A 16,289-nucleotide genomic window follows, 5' to 3' on the forward strand; every position below is an offset into this window, starting at 1 on the left:
TTTAAAAAGGGAATTTTGCAATTCATTTTAAAATGTCCTTCGTGCCCCAAAACAAACAGGCAATATAATATATCAATTAAAACTACACATAAACACTCCCTTGGGATATTCTCCTTCTTGCTCAACCACAGTAAGCAGTTCTAATAACTTATTCATGCATTCCCTGTAAAGAGTACGATGGCACAAACATGCAATCAAGTTATACTGCGAGACTACAGTATTTGTTTTCCAAGCTGATCACTGTTTTTTAAGCTATGCTTTGTTAATTAACAAAACACAATTGGTAACCTTCCAGTTTCAATGAAATACAGTTTATTAACAAAAGATTGACAATAGCGTAGTGCTCTTCATGTGTTTCTATACAGGCAGACTATCTATGGAATCAAAACAATGGCATAAATATTGTGTATGTGTAATCGAGTTTTGCAGCTCTATACATTTTTTTCTATACACATCATGTGCAGTGAAACTTTGTACTTGTAGAAATATTTTGTGCATGTGCGGAAAAAATAAATGTCTTCGAGGATATGATTTGCACAAGTGTAGAACCGTTTTGTAGCAAGGCAGTGCTTCACATGTGCGTGAAAACTTACCCCAAACTAACATTTGCAGAATGATTGATGCTGGATTTGAACCAATGATCCTTAGATCAAAGCTCGCTCCTCTTGTACATAGTGAAAATGCAATATTTTTTTAACACTTAAAGCCTCGGTTGCTAGGTAACGATAAACAAACTCAAAGATCATAATTCTTGATTTCTTATTCTTAATTTTTCTTGCTTACAAACTGACGGTTTTATGCGTTCACTAAACAAAGATTATGGAAATTACACACCACTTTTCCATCAAAAAGCTTGTTGTAAAAGGCATAACTTGTTAGATTTAAGACCTAAGTTCGCTAGCTCTGTGCCTGCCTGTGCGCGCTATGGTGCCTGCCGACCCTGGCCGAGAGATGTGATGCAGGACATCCCCTGATTGGCTAGTCAGTAGGCGATGCAATGTGCTGATTGGCTCTGCAGAAACGCTGTCAAGACCGTGCCAAAATTCGCTAATTGGCTCTTCAGAAACGACAACAAAACACTGCCAAAATGTGTGTCTGTAAAAAAGTTGTGTAAAGTTGGTGAAGTTCTGTAAATCTTGTACTTCAAATCATGAAGACTGGGAGCAAAGGCAAAAGTGTTGTAGCCTATTTATAATTTTGTTCAGTAGGCCTATAGGCTACATGAAGGCACAGCTGTTAGCATTGGTTTCTGAGCAAACCTTTGTAGACTTCAGAAATCTTTCCACTGTTGTAGTTGCAGTTACTCATATATTCTGTAGGTAGGTTAGGAACACAAACATGCAAGTGAGTAACTCAATTTGATATTAAAGTAACGGTGCACCGTGCAACTATAGACCAGGGTTTTCTTGGTCATTGGCGTAATGTTTTTAGAGGTTGTAAGATAGGAATTTTTTTGGATCATGCACCAGACCACACATTCTGCCACACCCTTGGGCGCAAGGCTTAATAAAAGTGAAAGCGATAAGAAAAAGCTTTGTGCCACGTTTCTGATCGTCAAAATAGAGCCCTGCACATGCAGGAGTGTAGCACAAGATCCTGGGCCCTATGCATAAGCAGCCCCCCCCCCCCCTCCATTCTTTTTTTGTTTTATCTGTATCTAAATTGAATCTGTAGCCCTAAGTGATAAGGTAATTAACTATTAACTGTAAATAATGTTAATAATATGTGATGTGTGCATTTCAGTTCAGTTCAGTTAACTTTATTGTCCCAAAGGGAAACTTGTCTCGCAGTCAGGTACACATATAAATAGCATAAGATACACAAAGACACAAGATGGGGTAAAAGACACAGGTTAATATCAGTTAAGAAGGTTCAGAAAGAAGAAAGAAAGAAACTGTCTTATCAATCTACGTTCCTGCCAGATGCTCATCAGAATCGTTTCGCTGCTGGTCGCTACAAGAGCAGCGCCCCTCCCGGATCAAACCTCATTTCCCAACATTCTCTAACCTACTTTACTGTGATTACCAAGGTTAAGTTTAAGGTACATGACATGACTGCATGCATAGTACTATGGTGTCCGATCATTTATTAATTTCTCTAGCTATATAGTCCTGGATCCTCTGGAACTGTTCTGCATTGCTCTCACACTCCACCACTAGCACTACCGCTCAACTGAACTAACATAAACAACATGCAAGCCGATGGATTTAAACCATTTGGCGCATTAGAAAGGGGTGGGTGAGACCTTAAATAGTCATCCTTTTTTGGAATGTGGCAAATGTAGTTAGTCAATCAACCAAGTTATTCAGCTAATACACTAACTTTACATTTCATCTGACATTTATTATTACATTTAATTAGGAAATTAAAACATCCAGGTAAAATAAAATATATTCCAGACTTTTGAAGGGCCCTCCCTTCCCGTGGGGGCCTAGTAATCAGTAGTGGTTTTACCTGCAGTCCGACAGGCGCATGTTGACTCGAATCGAAAGTAAAAGGTTGTAGCCTACAGTTATTGTCACTTCGTTGAGACGTGTAACGGACGAACAGGCGTTGTTGGATGTAGACGTAAACTTGCTATTTTACAACAGGAAGCTATTTCTTGGTGAGTAGACCTACAATACTGTTTGTTTATTCTGTTTCGTAACATTGGAAATATAGGACTACCGCACTCATATGGCTATAACGTTATTTGCCTAACGGAAAATAGGCAAAAACAATGCTGGAAATGAAAGGGAACGATGTGATCAAGTGCACAATGTCAGAGTAGCATATCTTATCACAGTTCTTTGTTTTTGCGATTTATTGTTGGGAATTTGCCCCGGTCGACATATGATCAGCTTTGAGACATTTTAAATGGGGGAACTTTACGACTACCGCACCCTATGGCTATAACGTTGTTTGGCTAACGGAAATTACATTACGTTAAATCAATGGTGGAAAGGAAAGGGAACGATGTGATCAAGTGCACAATATCAGAGTAGCGCATCTTATCACAGCTCTTTGTTTTTGAGATTTACTGTTGGGAATTGTTGCTATTTGTCCCGGTCGACATCCGAGAAGAGAAATCTCATAGTCTTTGTCTGCAATCAGTCTAGCCTGTCTTTGAGACATTTTAAATTGGCAACTTTAGATTTTTCGGGGTGTGTAATGGTTCACTTTTTTCTAGGCCGTAGATTGCGTCCCAGTCAGTCTAGTCAGAATTCATTTTTGATTTTAAAGAAGTCACATGTCCATTTTGTAAAATGCAGAAGTCTAAAATGGTGTCGACGTTGCACACTTCCAATGCTTGTGTAGGCCCTTCCGCTCACAAAAAAGTCCTATGTTGGCCTATACAGAGAGCACTGGACTTGTGGAGTCCTATGTTGGCCTATACTGAGAGCATTGGACTCAGGCACAGTGCTGAGCACATTCAAAAATGGAACATTGTAGTCAGTGACAATCATATAGGCCTAAAATTTAAAATTGCCAGTCATTTGCTCTGACCACAATTCTATACATATTACGTTTGCAGTTTTGAATATAAAACGGTGACATTTTCTAGGGGTGCCAATAATTGTGGGACATTTTTTTTTCTTCTTCAGAATGAAGGTGCTTCCCTTCAATGTAGGTTTTCCCCTTGCTGTTTCCATTATGAGATGAGTTGCCAAAAGGGGATTTTTAAATGCTTTTTTTGTACCAGTTGTGCCAATACATGTGGAGGGTTCTGTATATTGTGATAATTTCTCTGCAGAATTTCAACTATATTGTATAATTGTCATATTTATGGTATAGATTATGTTTTGGGGCATACAGTATGGTAGGCTAGAGTTTGTGAGAGTGTCTGCAAAACCCTGTCTTTGTTCTTCAACTCAGAGAAAAATGGTGTGCTTGTCTGTGGTTTTCCTGTGGACCTGAACGATGTAGCCTACGTGACAAATGAAATGTAGCCTACGTGACAAATGAGATGTAGCCTATGTGACAATTTTGCGGAAAGAAAATTGTTAAGAACCTTGTAGCTGATGATTTACCTAGCAACATGTAATGCAATTACAATGATTAGCTGTGTCTGTTTGAAGAGTAACAGCTCCATGCTTATGTATCTGTACTATATATTAATTTACAATAGTTTCCTACATGTATTACTGTTTCCTTATTCACAGTACCTACTTACTACTGTATCATCATTACAGTAGTACCCTATTACTTTATACGATTTACAGTACCTGTTGTACCTTCATTTGCAATACTTATTACTACTATTTTATCATTCACAGTATTTATACTACATTTACATCTACAATATTATTTTAAATTATTTACACATTTACCATTATGTATTTCAGAACAATGTTAATGTATTAAAAACCACTTGCAAATACATTAAAATATCCAGGTAATGTAAAATATATTCCAGACTTTTCAAGGGCCCTCCCTCCCCTTGGGTACCTATAGTAATCAGTAGTGGTTTTACCTCCAGTCCGACAGGCGCATAACTGACACTTACACTCGAATCGAAAGTAAAAGGTTGTAGCCTACATTTATTGTCACTTCGTTGAGACCTGTAACAGACGAACAGGCTTTGTTGGATGTAGACGTCATGAAAACTTGCTATTTTACAACAGGAAACTTTTTCGTCGTGAGTAGACCTACAATACTGTTTGTTTATTCTGTTTCGTAACATTGCCTAATTATTAAGAAAGATACGACTACCGCACCCATTATGGCTATAACGGCTTATGGCTTTTTTGCCTAACGGAAATTAGGCCTACATTACGTTAAATCAATGGTGGAAATGAAAGGCAACGATGTGATCATGTGCACGATATCAGAGTAGCATATCTTATCACAGTTTCACAGTTGTCACAGTGTTTTGGCGATTTATTCGTGGAAATTGTTGGGAATTTGCCCTGGTCGACATATGAGAAGAGAGATCTCAGTAGTCTTTATCTGCAATTAGTCTAGCCTGTCTTTGAGACATTTAAATGGGCAACTGTATATTTTTCGGGCTGTGTAATGATTCACTTTTGTCTAGGCCGTAGATTGCGTCTAGTCAGTCTATTAAGGATCCATTTTTGAGTTTAAAGAAGTCACATGTCCATTTTGTAAAATGCAGAAGTCTAAAATGGTGTCGACGTTGCGCACTTCCAATACTCTCTTGAAATGTCCTACTTACATGTTAGTTTTTCTGCTTCTTCCTTCCTGAGGGTGGTTTGTAGTGCTAGGTTTAATCAATTTATCATATCATAGAGATATTGCTTATAACACATTGTTGAAGACAACTGGATGTGAATATTTTTTCTTCTAATTTTTCCTTCCTACCCAAAACATCTGGGGGGCTGTATGAAACCTGCTGGCGGGCCTGATCTGGCCCCCGGGCCTTATGTTTGACACCCCTGTCCTAGAATGTGGATGAGAATATGTCTACATATAGTGAATGTGTATAGGCCAGTGTTTCCCACAGAATTGAATTCTATTTGTGGTGGTAGGTTTGCAGAATTTACTGTTTTTAACAAATTAGCGCAGTGTGGTTATGATGCAGGTTTAAGCACAATTTAGCCAGTGGACTTTTATGACAACAATTGCAGGATTGTTAATGTTTTCTTTAAACATGCATGTAGGTTTGCTGAGAGACAAGGGGAGGCTGCGCAAAGGTGCACATATCTCTACAATGAACGAATTCCATCCAATTTAAAGTACAACATGCAAAATCATTGTGTGGTGGTTAATGTTGATATTGTGGTGGGCCGCCACAAATAAGTCAATGTATGGGAAACACTGTAGGCAAATAGGCCTACAGTCTGATGTTTGAATGTTAAAAGTTGCAATTGTTGAATAAACTCTTTGGGAGGTGGATAAACTCTTTCTGACATTTCAGAGGTAGATAAATTGTGTTTACTTGTATTTAGCCTCCACTACAGCCCTGCAAACGATAATCCAAAAGACAGATTTGTACTCTGGGTATCTCTCTCTCTCTCTCTCGCTCTTTCCCTCTGTGGACATGGGTGTGTCTGTCTGCCAACACCCCAGTAAATGATGTTATCTGTGGATATGGTTGTGTTGGTGGGATGTGACGGTGGTAGTCATTCATGCCAGCCTATAGAGAGTAGTGGACTCGTGGTGCTGTCATATGTGCCTATACATAGAACTGGACTGGTGGAGTCGTATACAGAGAGCGCTGAACTGGTGGAGTCCTATGTTGGCCTATACAGAGAGCACTGAACTTGTGGAGTCCTATGTTGGCCTATCGAGAGCGCTGGACTTGTGGAGTCCTATGTTGCAGGGCCTAAATTTCACTGCGGGATTGCGGGTATTGCGCATAATTTCTTCAAGTCCCGCAACTATATATAAATAATGCGAGAAATTCCCGCATACACTTTTACAGCCTGTCTGATGACGTTAATCTAATCATGAAGTGGCGTGAATGCGGTGCTATTGACTGGACGGATCAACTACCGAGTTGAATTGAACATAGCCTCATGCAGACACAGACACACACACACACGCAGAGAGAGAGAGAGAGAGAGAGAGAGAACCACTTTGCGCTTATGCAAAAAGGCTACGCAGCCATGGCAAACTTTTACATCTGGAGAGAGCTCCTTGGTAACTATCCTGCTAGCTCAGGTCACGTCTGCCAGTAGGTTAATGCTCACTAAAATCATTAGTGAACACTGCAAAACACTTGATCCCAGAAGGATTGTCTTCGACTTGTTCGTTTTTTGAACATTTATTTTATCTAATGACATAGAAAACATAATGAATTGCATCCACATATCCTTATGCACTATGCACAACTTTTATTCACTAGCCTAAAACCGTCAGGATGAAGGCTAATTACTCTCACATATTTCTTAAAGAGACAGGCACTCAATTACACCTACACATCACCAATGTGCACTCAATTAGACCTACACACCACATTAAAGATATGCCTAAATGTAATAGTTTAAAAATCATTATGAAGCATTCAAATTACTAAATATGTTTAGTTACTAGTAATTACTAGTAAAATACTATACATTATTAACTAAATACACCCTATATGAATTTAAAAATATATGAAATAGAAACATATCACATAAGCCATCATTTTCACTGTGTGTTTGTGTGTGTTGAGAGAGTAAAGCAGAATCTAGGATGGCCACTGGTATGAATGATCCCACTACAGTATATTCAATATTACTGATGACGTCAAGGTGGTGGGGGCCCCCAAATCAAATACATTTTTAAAAAGTATCGAAGAAGTATCGAAATCGCAATTCTTAAGCCCCCCCCCCCCCCCCCAAATGTGTAAATCCCCCTATATGAATAACCTAAGGGGGGAATTCCCCTCCATTTTGAAAAATTAATTTTAGGCCCTGTGTTGGTCTATACAGAGAGCACTGGACTCAGGCAGCAGCACACAGCCTTGTGGAGAGCCAGTGCTGAGCACATTCAAAAATGGATCATTGTTGTCAGTGACAATCATATAGGCCTTTTTAGGCCTAAAGTCTAAAAATAGTCATTTGTTCTGACCACAATTCTATACAGATTATGTTTGCAGTTTTGAATATAAAACTGTGACATTTTCTAGGGGTGCCGATAATTATGGGACTTTTATTTATATATAAATATGGTTCCCTTCAATGTAGGTTGCCCTTTGTTGTTTCCATTATGATACAATGAGATAAGTTGTCAAAAGGGGATTTCAATGCTCTTTTTGTACGAGGGGTCCCTACACATGTGGAGGTCTGTATATTGTGATAATTTCTGTGCAGAATTTCAACTATATTGTATAATCATCATATTTATGGTATAGATGATGTTTTTGGACATATTGTAGACTAGAGTTTGTGAGAGTGTCGGCAAAATCCTGTCTTTGTTCTTCAACTCAGAGAAAAACGGTGTGCTTGTCTGTGGTTTTCCTGTGGACCTGAAAGATGTAGCCTACGTGACAAATTAAATGTAGCCTACGTGACAATTTTGCGGAAAGAAAATTGTTAAGAACCTTGTAGCTGATGATTTACCAAGCAACATGTGATGCAATTTTGATCTCTTGAGAGAAATTTAGTCTCTGCATTTATCCCAATCCGTGAATTAGTGAAACACACTCACCACACAGTGAACACACAGTGAGGTGAAGCACACACTAATCCCAAAGCAGTGATCTGCCTGCTACAGTGGCGCTCGGGGAGCAGTGAGGGGTTAGGTCCCTTGCTCAAGGGCACTTCAGCCGTTCTTACTAGTCGGGGTTCGAACTGGCAACCCTCTGGTTCCAAGTCTGAAGCGCTAACCAGTAGGCCACGGCTGCCCCCAATGTGCTTGTCTGTGGTTTTCCTGTAGACTTGACAGTTGCAGCCTACGTGACAAATGAGATGTAGCCTACGTGACAAATGAGATGTAGCCTGCGTGACAAAATAACTTTGCGGAAAGAAAATTGTTAAGAACCTTGTAGCTGATGATTTACCTAGCAACATGTGATGCAATTGAAATGATGCGTAGTGTCTGTCTGAAGAGTAACAGCTCCATGTTTATGTCTCTGTACTGTATATTAATTTACAATAGTTTCCTATTTCTGTCTCCTTATTCACAGTACCGACTTACTACTGTATCATCATTTACAGTTACTGTATACGATTTACAGTACCTATACTATTGTACCTTCATTTGCAATACTTATTACTACTGTTTTATCATTCAAGTGAGGTAAGGGGGAAGAAAGAGAGATATAGAGTGGGTTAGTACTATTATTATAAGTCATGATGGCTAGTATTAATAAGTATATCAATGGTAATATATAGTGTTATACTATAGGGAGAAAAGGCAAGATCAAGGGTGTAGTGGTAAAATAAGAGGCGTCAACCATGCGCACTTCCAATGCTTGTGTATCCGCTCACAAAAAAAGTAGATCACACTCCACATCAGTAATGTGGTTTGTAATGTAGCATCTGAACTTACATTTAATTGTTCCCATATGATCAGGGGTGTAGTTGTAAAATAAGAGGTAGGTAAACTATTGTTTATTGCACCATTTGGTATCAGATTTTTCAATAAGACATTCAGATGATGATGATGGAGGTTTTTGTCCAATGTTTATAAGAATACCAATGGTTCCTAGAGTGTGGATGCATGAGAATAGTGGCAGCCGTGGTTAGCACTTCGGACTTGTAACCGGAAGGTCGCCGGTTCGAACACCAACCAGTATCGGCTGAAGTGCCCTTGAGCAAGGCCCCTAACCCCTCACTGCTCCCCGAGCGCTGCTGTTGTAGCAGGCAGCTCACTGCGCCGGGATTAGTGTGTGCTTCACCTCACTGTGTGTTCACTGTGTGCTGAGTGTGTTTCACTAATTCGCAGATTGGGATAAATGCAGAGACCAAATTTCCCTCACAGGATCAAAATAGTATACTTACACTTGAGTAGGCTTACATATAGTGAATGTGGATTATACTGTCTGATGTTTGAATGTTAAAAGTTGCAATTGGTGAAGAAACTCTTCTGAGAGGTGGATAAACTCTATTTCTGAAATTTCAGAGGTGGATAAACTGACTACTAGTGGACTACTACTTTGGACTAGTCGAGACCAAGTCAAGACCGAGTCCAAAGAGGTTCGAGTCCAAGACAAGACAGAGTCCAAAAAGGTTTGAGTCCGAGTCAAGACTGAGTCCAGGACAGGAAAAAAAGTCTTATGCATGACAGTATCAAGACAATCATTTTGGGTTATTATTATTATTATTATCTAAAAGCAAAAACAGTGTGACAACACCCAGGATTTGTAAGTGTAGCCATTCCCCTTCTCCTCCAATATTATTATAGGGTTGTCAAACGATTAAAAATATATAATTTGAAATGAATTAATCTCGATTAACCGCAATTAAAAAGTTCCTAAAGACTAAAGCTTCTTAAATGGCATATTAAATACAACATAAATCACAAAATTAATGAGTAACCACAAAGGTAAAAGTAAAACACTTTTATATTATTTAAATGATAATACTGACACAGTAGTTGTGTTTTAAAGTATTCATTTCTTAAGAAATACTACACATTTGATGCTGTTTAACTCATTTGTAAATGGTGCACTGTCACTTTAAGCCCATTGTGGCCACATTCTCATAATGATCTTTTTTTACCAGCTCCATTGAAATATAGCCTATAGCTAGTCCACAAACTCTAATATTGTTTGTACCACATGTATTGCACAATATTAACAATGATAAGCATGATATTAAGTTGGTATAAACAGCTTTCATTCCTTTGGAAATAGAAGCACGTAATGACATGATGCTAGCTAGACATTTTCTGTTTGCAATTAAAAGTGAATGATGAGCCTGAGCCAGTCACCTAGCTAGCTGAGTGGAATGCGTTTCGGCATATATGTGCTTCATGTAAACGAATTATTGAAGACTTCAAGACTCACCAGTTCCATTACACAAAGGCAAAGACAACACTTCATATTTTTGTCGATTTTTCAAATCACAGTGAGTGCAGCAGAGATATCAATTATCATCGACAACGACAAGCCAGCTGGAACCTGCCACTCATTTTCTCTCCCTCCTGTGTGCGCTCAGACGCGCTCTCAGTTAAATGGAGTAGCATACGTTAAAGTTGGATCTTAATGGAGAGGACCCGAAAAGTATCATCTTTATGTAACTGTTGCTGTTGGTGCATTTTGACATTGTAAATGTTCTCTAACAAGAGTGAAAAGCAGTTTGCAGTAAGGCTACTATTTATTGACTAAATGTTGGTTCCTCTTCATCTTCAGCTAACTCCACAGACAGTAAAATAAACTCTCAGGCTTGCGGTTTTAGGTTTTGCGGCTTCCGTTAGGTGACATCACCCCCCACAAAGATAAACACTATTGCGTTAATATTTTGTAATGCATTATTTATTTCAAAATGAATCGCAGCGATTAACACGTTAATTTTGATGGCCCTAAAGACACCTGTACTCGGTCGAGACCAAAAGCCATATTTGGGAAGACCAGTGGCCGAGACCGAGACAAGACCAAGTCCAACTAGAATGTAATGCCAGAGGAATTACAATAGTGGATGGAAATCTGCTGGCTTAATGTTGGTGGGGAAATTCCTTGAAAAAAAAAACATTAAATCACTTAATCTTTGAGTTCATACAAACCCTCATACCAAAATACCTTGTGTGTCAAGGCATTCTTGAGATATAACACTCAAGGTGTTTTTGACCTTGACATTTGACCTTTGACCTCCAACATCAATTCACTTCATCTTTGAGTCCATACAAACACTCATACCAAATTTCAGGCATGTATGTCAAGGCATTCTTGAGATATCGCACTCAGAGTGTTCATTGACTTGACCTTTGACCTCCAACATCAACTCACTTCATCTTTGAGTCCATACAAACACTTGTACCAAATTTGAAGCATATGCGTCAAACCGTTCTGGAGATATAATGCTCAAAGCATGAGATATGGCTGTGACTTTTATTTTGACACACGGGAAACACTTAAACAGGATGTGTAGTTTTAGGGAGCACCAGATTGTATGCATTAGAAGCTGAGACGGTTGAATTCACAGGTGACACCTGTGCCAGTGTTCTAATTTGCCTGGGAACTACTCTGGGAGCTTAACGAGCGCAGCTGGCTTTAGGCCATTATGACATCACAGCCTTTGAAGTCTATGGGGGAGAAATGAGCTTTTTACCATTTTTAATCCCCTATTTCAAATAACTCTCTTGCCCCACTCCAGACCTACAAAACGGTTATTTCAACATGTCTGTACGTTAAGTGGTTAGAGTCGCATTAATTCTTGAAAAGGTAAAAAGAAAAGGTTATAATAATAATAAGAAGAAGAAGCCAGGAGATTAAGATAGTGGATTCCATCCACTATAAATACTAGCGAGTCCGAGACAAGTCCGAGACCATAAAAAAACGGTCTCGAGTCTGGACTCGAGTCCAAGACCAGACTCGAGTACTACAGCCCTGCAGGATATACAGTGGGTCCCCGTTAAAAATTGACACTTCATTCACGATCATGGTGAATGGTGAAATGTAAGTACAACTGCAGCCGCTTGGGGGCAGCATAGTCCGCTGTAGCGTTTCACAGTCGAACCAGACGGCACATTCGACAGCAAGGGCTGTGATTGGCCGAGTTTTCAGTGCGTTTCTCTGTGTTTTTAGCAGCCCCTGCAACATGCTAGTCCACTGTAGCCTAAGCATTGTACATAATGTTAAACATAGTTTTGGATTCAGTGGCAAGATTTCTTGATTGTACAGTGTCTGTCTCAGTAATGTTTTTAAATGAGAGCTTCGTCAGCTGGCAGTAGGCTACTTTGTCGGTATGAGAAGTTTGCTTGCTAACAGAACATAAAAATGCTGCCCAGAAACCTTGTGAATAGTTCTGACACTAACGAGGTTGAAATATAGCTGTGCCTACAGCATCTCCTTAACAGTAATGACAGCATTCATATGACAAAGGAAAACGAATCCGGTCACTCAAGACTGTGCCGCAGCCGTGGGGCAGAAGACGCTTGGTGGCCGTCCACAACGTTATAAACTTAACCTAAATAGTCGGCTGCTGTAAGCTACAATCGGATTTTATTGTATACCCCTGTTGTCTCAATGGTAATAGCATCTCATTTCCGACTATATTTCAAAGTGTGCCGTTCATTTGCATTATTAACATAACATCGTATTTTGTCATTTTTGGCGAAGACATGCATTCCGTTAGGGATATTGAACATATTTAACATTCTCTAACCATCGTGATTTCGAATTGGTGCAGTTGTCAGCACAAAAACTCATTTTATTCTTTTGCATTGCTCTATGCTGTTCTATGGTGCTTTCTGCCTCTTGGTTGCGCATGCATGTTTTCGTGACGTTTCATAGAAATCCATGTATAATGAGCGCATAAAACGACTTGTTTTGGGACATTAATCTAGGCTACGTTAAGCTTTAAGGATTGTATGTCCTTAATTTATTTATATAGGCCTATTTAGGCTAGGCTACTTACGCAAACCCTGGATAGACTTTTATTGCCACACAACAATATTGGTGGTATTTGTTACATTAGCTTCAAAAGGCACCGCTTCAGAAAGCTGCACTGCTTGTGAAAGAAGGGGGTGGGGGAGGGGAGCTTGTGTAGTAGTAGCAATGTGTAACGCCAGACTACGCCACCCTAGGACTTGCACCCAGAGAAGTATACCTAGATTTTACTCAAATTTAGACCAAAAGCTCACAAGCTCATTACTAACTGCAACAGAGACGTGGTTCCAATAATAAGTTATGTTTTATTAAATACAAATTGTATGTTCTCACAACAGATAGACAAGACACTTTCACTCACACCATATAGATGACAAGGGAGGGTAGAGAGACAGTGCTGAGGCTTACCAGCAGGGGGACCAGATATCACAAGTCAAGGGGGGGGATCCCAAATAGAACACTCACACGTGTTTACACACACACGGCAACACAAAGGCTAAGACAGCACACCTCAAGATGCACACGTGAGCACTGCACACAGTAGGAGGACACCACCACCTGGAGGATAGGACCGTCTTCCCTGCCTTGGGGCCTCAGCACCTGGAAAAAGGAGAACAGGGGGAATGAGTAGATGGGTGAGGATTATACTCACATATGCACAAACAGACAAAAACACAACACATGCGAGCAGGTGTGGTAGGCCGACTAGAAGGATCACTGGTGATCCGCAGCAGTATACTAAAAGGCCTCCCACCAATGTGTAACACAGAAAAAGGAAAATAATAAACAAAATAGAAAACTGAACTAGTTATAGGCCAGCTACAAGGATCACTGGTGATCCACAGCAGTATAGAGAAGGCCTCCCACCAATGTTCAACACAAATACATGAAGATAATAAACAAATACACACACAAACTAGTTATAGGCCAGCTACAAGGATCACTGGTGATCCACAGCAGTATAGAATAGAAGAAAAGGCCTCCCACCAATGTTCAACACAAAGACATGAAAATAAACAAATACAAACAAGAACTAGCTACAGGCCAGCTACAAGGATCACTGGTGATCCACAGCAGTATAGAAAAGGCCTCCCACCAACGTTCAACACAAAGACATGAAAACCCCAAAAGAAGACAGACAGGAACAAAACAACACGAGTATGAAAGCTAAAGCTAAGAGGGTCTTAACACCAGCATTTAGCAGATCTCAGCTATGCTACCCAAGGCCTATAACTGTTTCTAACCCAAAACAAATAGACAGACAAACAATAGAAAAAAACAATAATAAACCACACACCAAACAATAAATCACACCAGCACGCTACATGCACACCGTCATACTCATTCACACACACACACACACACAAACAATCAATAGACACAACAAGAGACACAACAAGAGACAAGGCACTTAGCCCATTAAAATGCGTTGTCGGCGTCTTCACGGCCAAAATAGGCGAAGCACTGGTCTTGGAGAAAAGCGTGGCAAAACAGCAGCGGTCACTAGCCCCAAACTCACGGTATCTACGAAGCATAATCAGATAACAGTTAGAGCCAGCCATAAAGCAGAAAGTGAGAAGGCAGAATCCAAGGTGGCTACCTACCAGGAAATCAGCTGTTTCCCCTTCAAATCAGACACTCAGCTGGGCACCAGCGAGTTCTTTAGTTTAGAAGATCACCTCGACAAAACGTAATGCAAGCACTCCACCGGTACAAACCACCGCACCAATTACTGCCAGCAACAGGTAGAAGTGCTACAAAGCCATACATAACAGGAATAAGTGATCACAATACTACTAATAAAACCAAGCGAGTAGGAGATAGTATAGAGTTGACATACCGACAAGCAGGTAGACAGGACGTAGCAGGAAGTAACGAGGAACTGACGAGAAATGAGGAACCGGGGCGTTTCCACAACAAACATTAGGGGAGTTCGACTTGCGGCAGATCTGTGCAGATCTGACTTGATGTGATGCATGCTGGGTTGAACACAATACATACTGGGATGGACGCAATGCATACTGGTTAGAAATTCTGTCCGACTTCTGTCAGCCGGGGAGAGACTTATGCTGCTTTTTATTTGTCTTGTAAATCATCGTACACCCACTCGTACAACATGTAGGAATGAGTGGCTATTGGAACGCGTTTCTCTCGGGCCACGAGGGGCATTAGCAGGAGGCTAGTCATTGTTATTGTTTTGTGCTACATGTAGCCTCTAGCTAAACGGCTGGAAAACAAATTGTTACATTGTATTGCAGGCACAGCAAGACCGTGCAATGCATGAATTGGTGACTGGATTGAAGCAGCAATGTAATCTAGTGTGTAAGAGCATTACATCAACATTAACATGACCGAGGTGAAGTTAGTTTGATATTTGATATTCGGATATTCGACAGATTTTCAAAAAAAAATGTATGCGGCCAGTTTCACCCCGTGTTTGCAGACAATGTACAAACAGATGACCTGTCTACTTGCTCCCAGCCGACCTTAGGGACAGTCTAAAAAGTACCTTCTGAATTACCTTCATAGTCTTTTTTGTCAATAGCTTTGACATCATGTGACCTAGTGACTCCAAACCAATGCAGAATATTTATCCTATATGGGACTCATCAGACACACCTCTTTTTATGGTCACTGTATGCACACTGTATTTTACATTAATATTTTAAAGGAAATACTTTATTTCATATAAGAAACAGTCTCCTTTTTTTCAATACCTCCCAGGTCATGTGACCTAGTGACTCCAAACCAATGCAGAATTGTTATCCTATATGGGACTCATCGGGCACACCTCTTTTTATGATCACTGTATGCACACTGTATTTTATATGAATATTTTGTAAAAAAAACACATTATTTACCATAAGAAACGGTCTCCTTTTATTCAATACCTCCCAAGCCATGCGACCTAGTGACTCCAAACCAATGCAGAATAGTTATCCTATATGGGACTCATCGGGCACACCTCTTTTTATGGTCACTGTATGTACACTGTATTTTTTATGAATATTTTAAAGAAAATACATTATTTCATATAAGAAACAGTCTTCTTTTTTTCAATACCTCCCAGGTCATGTGACATAGTGACTCCAAACCAATGCAGAATTGTTATCCTATATGGGACTCATCAGACACACCTCTTTTTATAGTCACTGTATGCACACTGTATTTTATATTAATATTTTAAAGAAAATACATTATTTCATATAAGAAACAGTCTCCTTTTTTTCAATACCTCCCAGGTCATGTGACCTAGTGACTCCAAACCAATGCAGAATAGTTATCCTATATGGGACTCATCGGGCACACCTCTTTTTATGGTCACTGTATGCACACTGTATTTTATATGAATATTTTAAAGAAAATACATTAT

The 16,289-nt window shown here is 39.7% G+C and overlaps 1 long non-coding RNA gene across 2 annotated transcripts; it reads right to left on the reverse strand.

Moving 5' to 3' along the window:
• Nucleotides 1-14,363: 14,363 nt before the first annotated feature.
• Nucleotides 14,364-14,772, reverse strand: LOC143136248 (uncharacterized). Of its 2 annotated transcripts, XR_012989282.1 has the most exons (3): nt 14,757-14,772; nt 14,521-14,670; nt 14,364-14,440 (listed from the first exon to the last, which is right to left on the reverse strand). It is a non-coding gene; the product is annotated as an uncharacterized LOC143136248 (long non-coding RNA). The 2 variants fall into 2 exon arrangements; XR_012989279.1 differs by lacking the exon at nt 14,757-14,772 and having other exon boundaries at nt 14,521-14,716.
• Between the last annotated feature and the right edge of the window lie 1,517 nt (nt 14,773-16,289).

Source organism: Alosa pseudoharengus, unplaced genomic scaffold, assembly GCF_046254945.1.
Source record: "Alosa pseudoharengus isolate Yale_2024_CS ecotype anadromous, Long Island Sound unplaced genomic scaffold, YU_APseudo_1.1 YU_APseudo_1.1_scf_1, whole genome shotgun sequence".
Lineage (NCBI taxonomy): Eukaryota > Metazoa > Chordata > Actinopteri > Clupeiformes > Clupeidae > Alosa > Alosa pseudoharengus.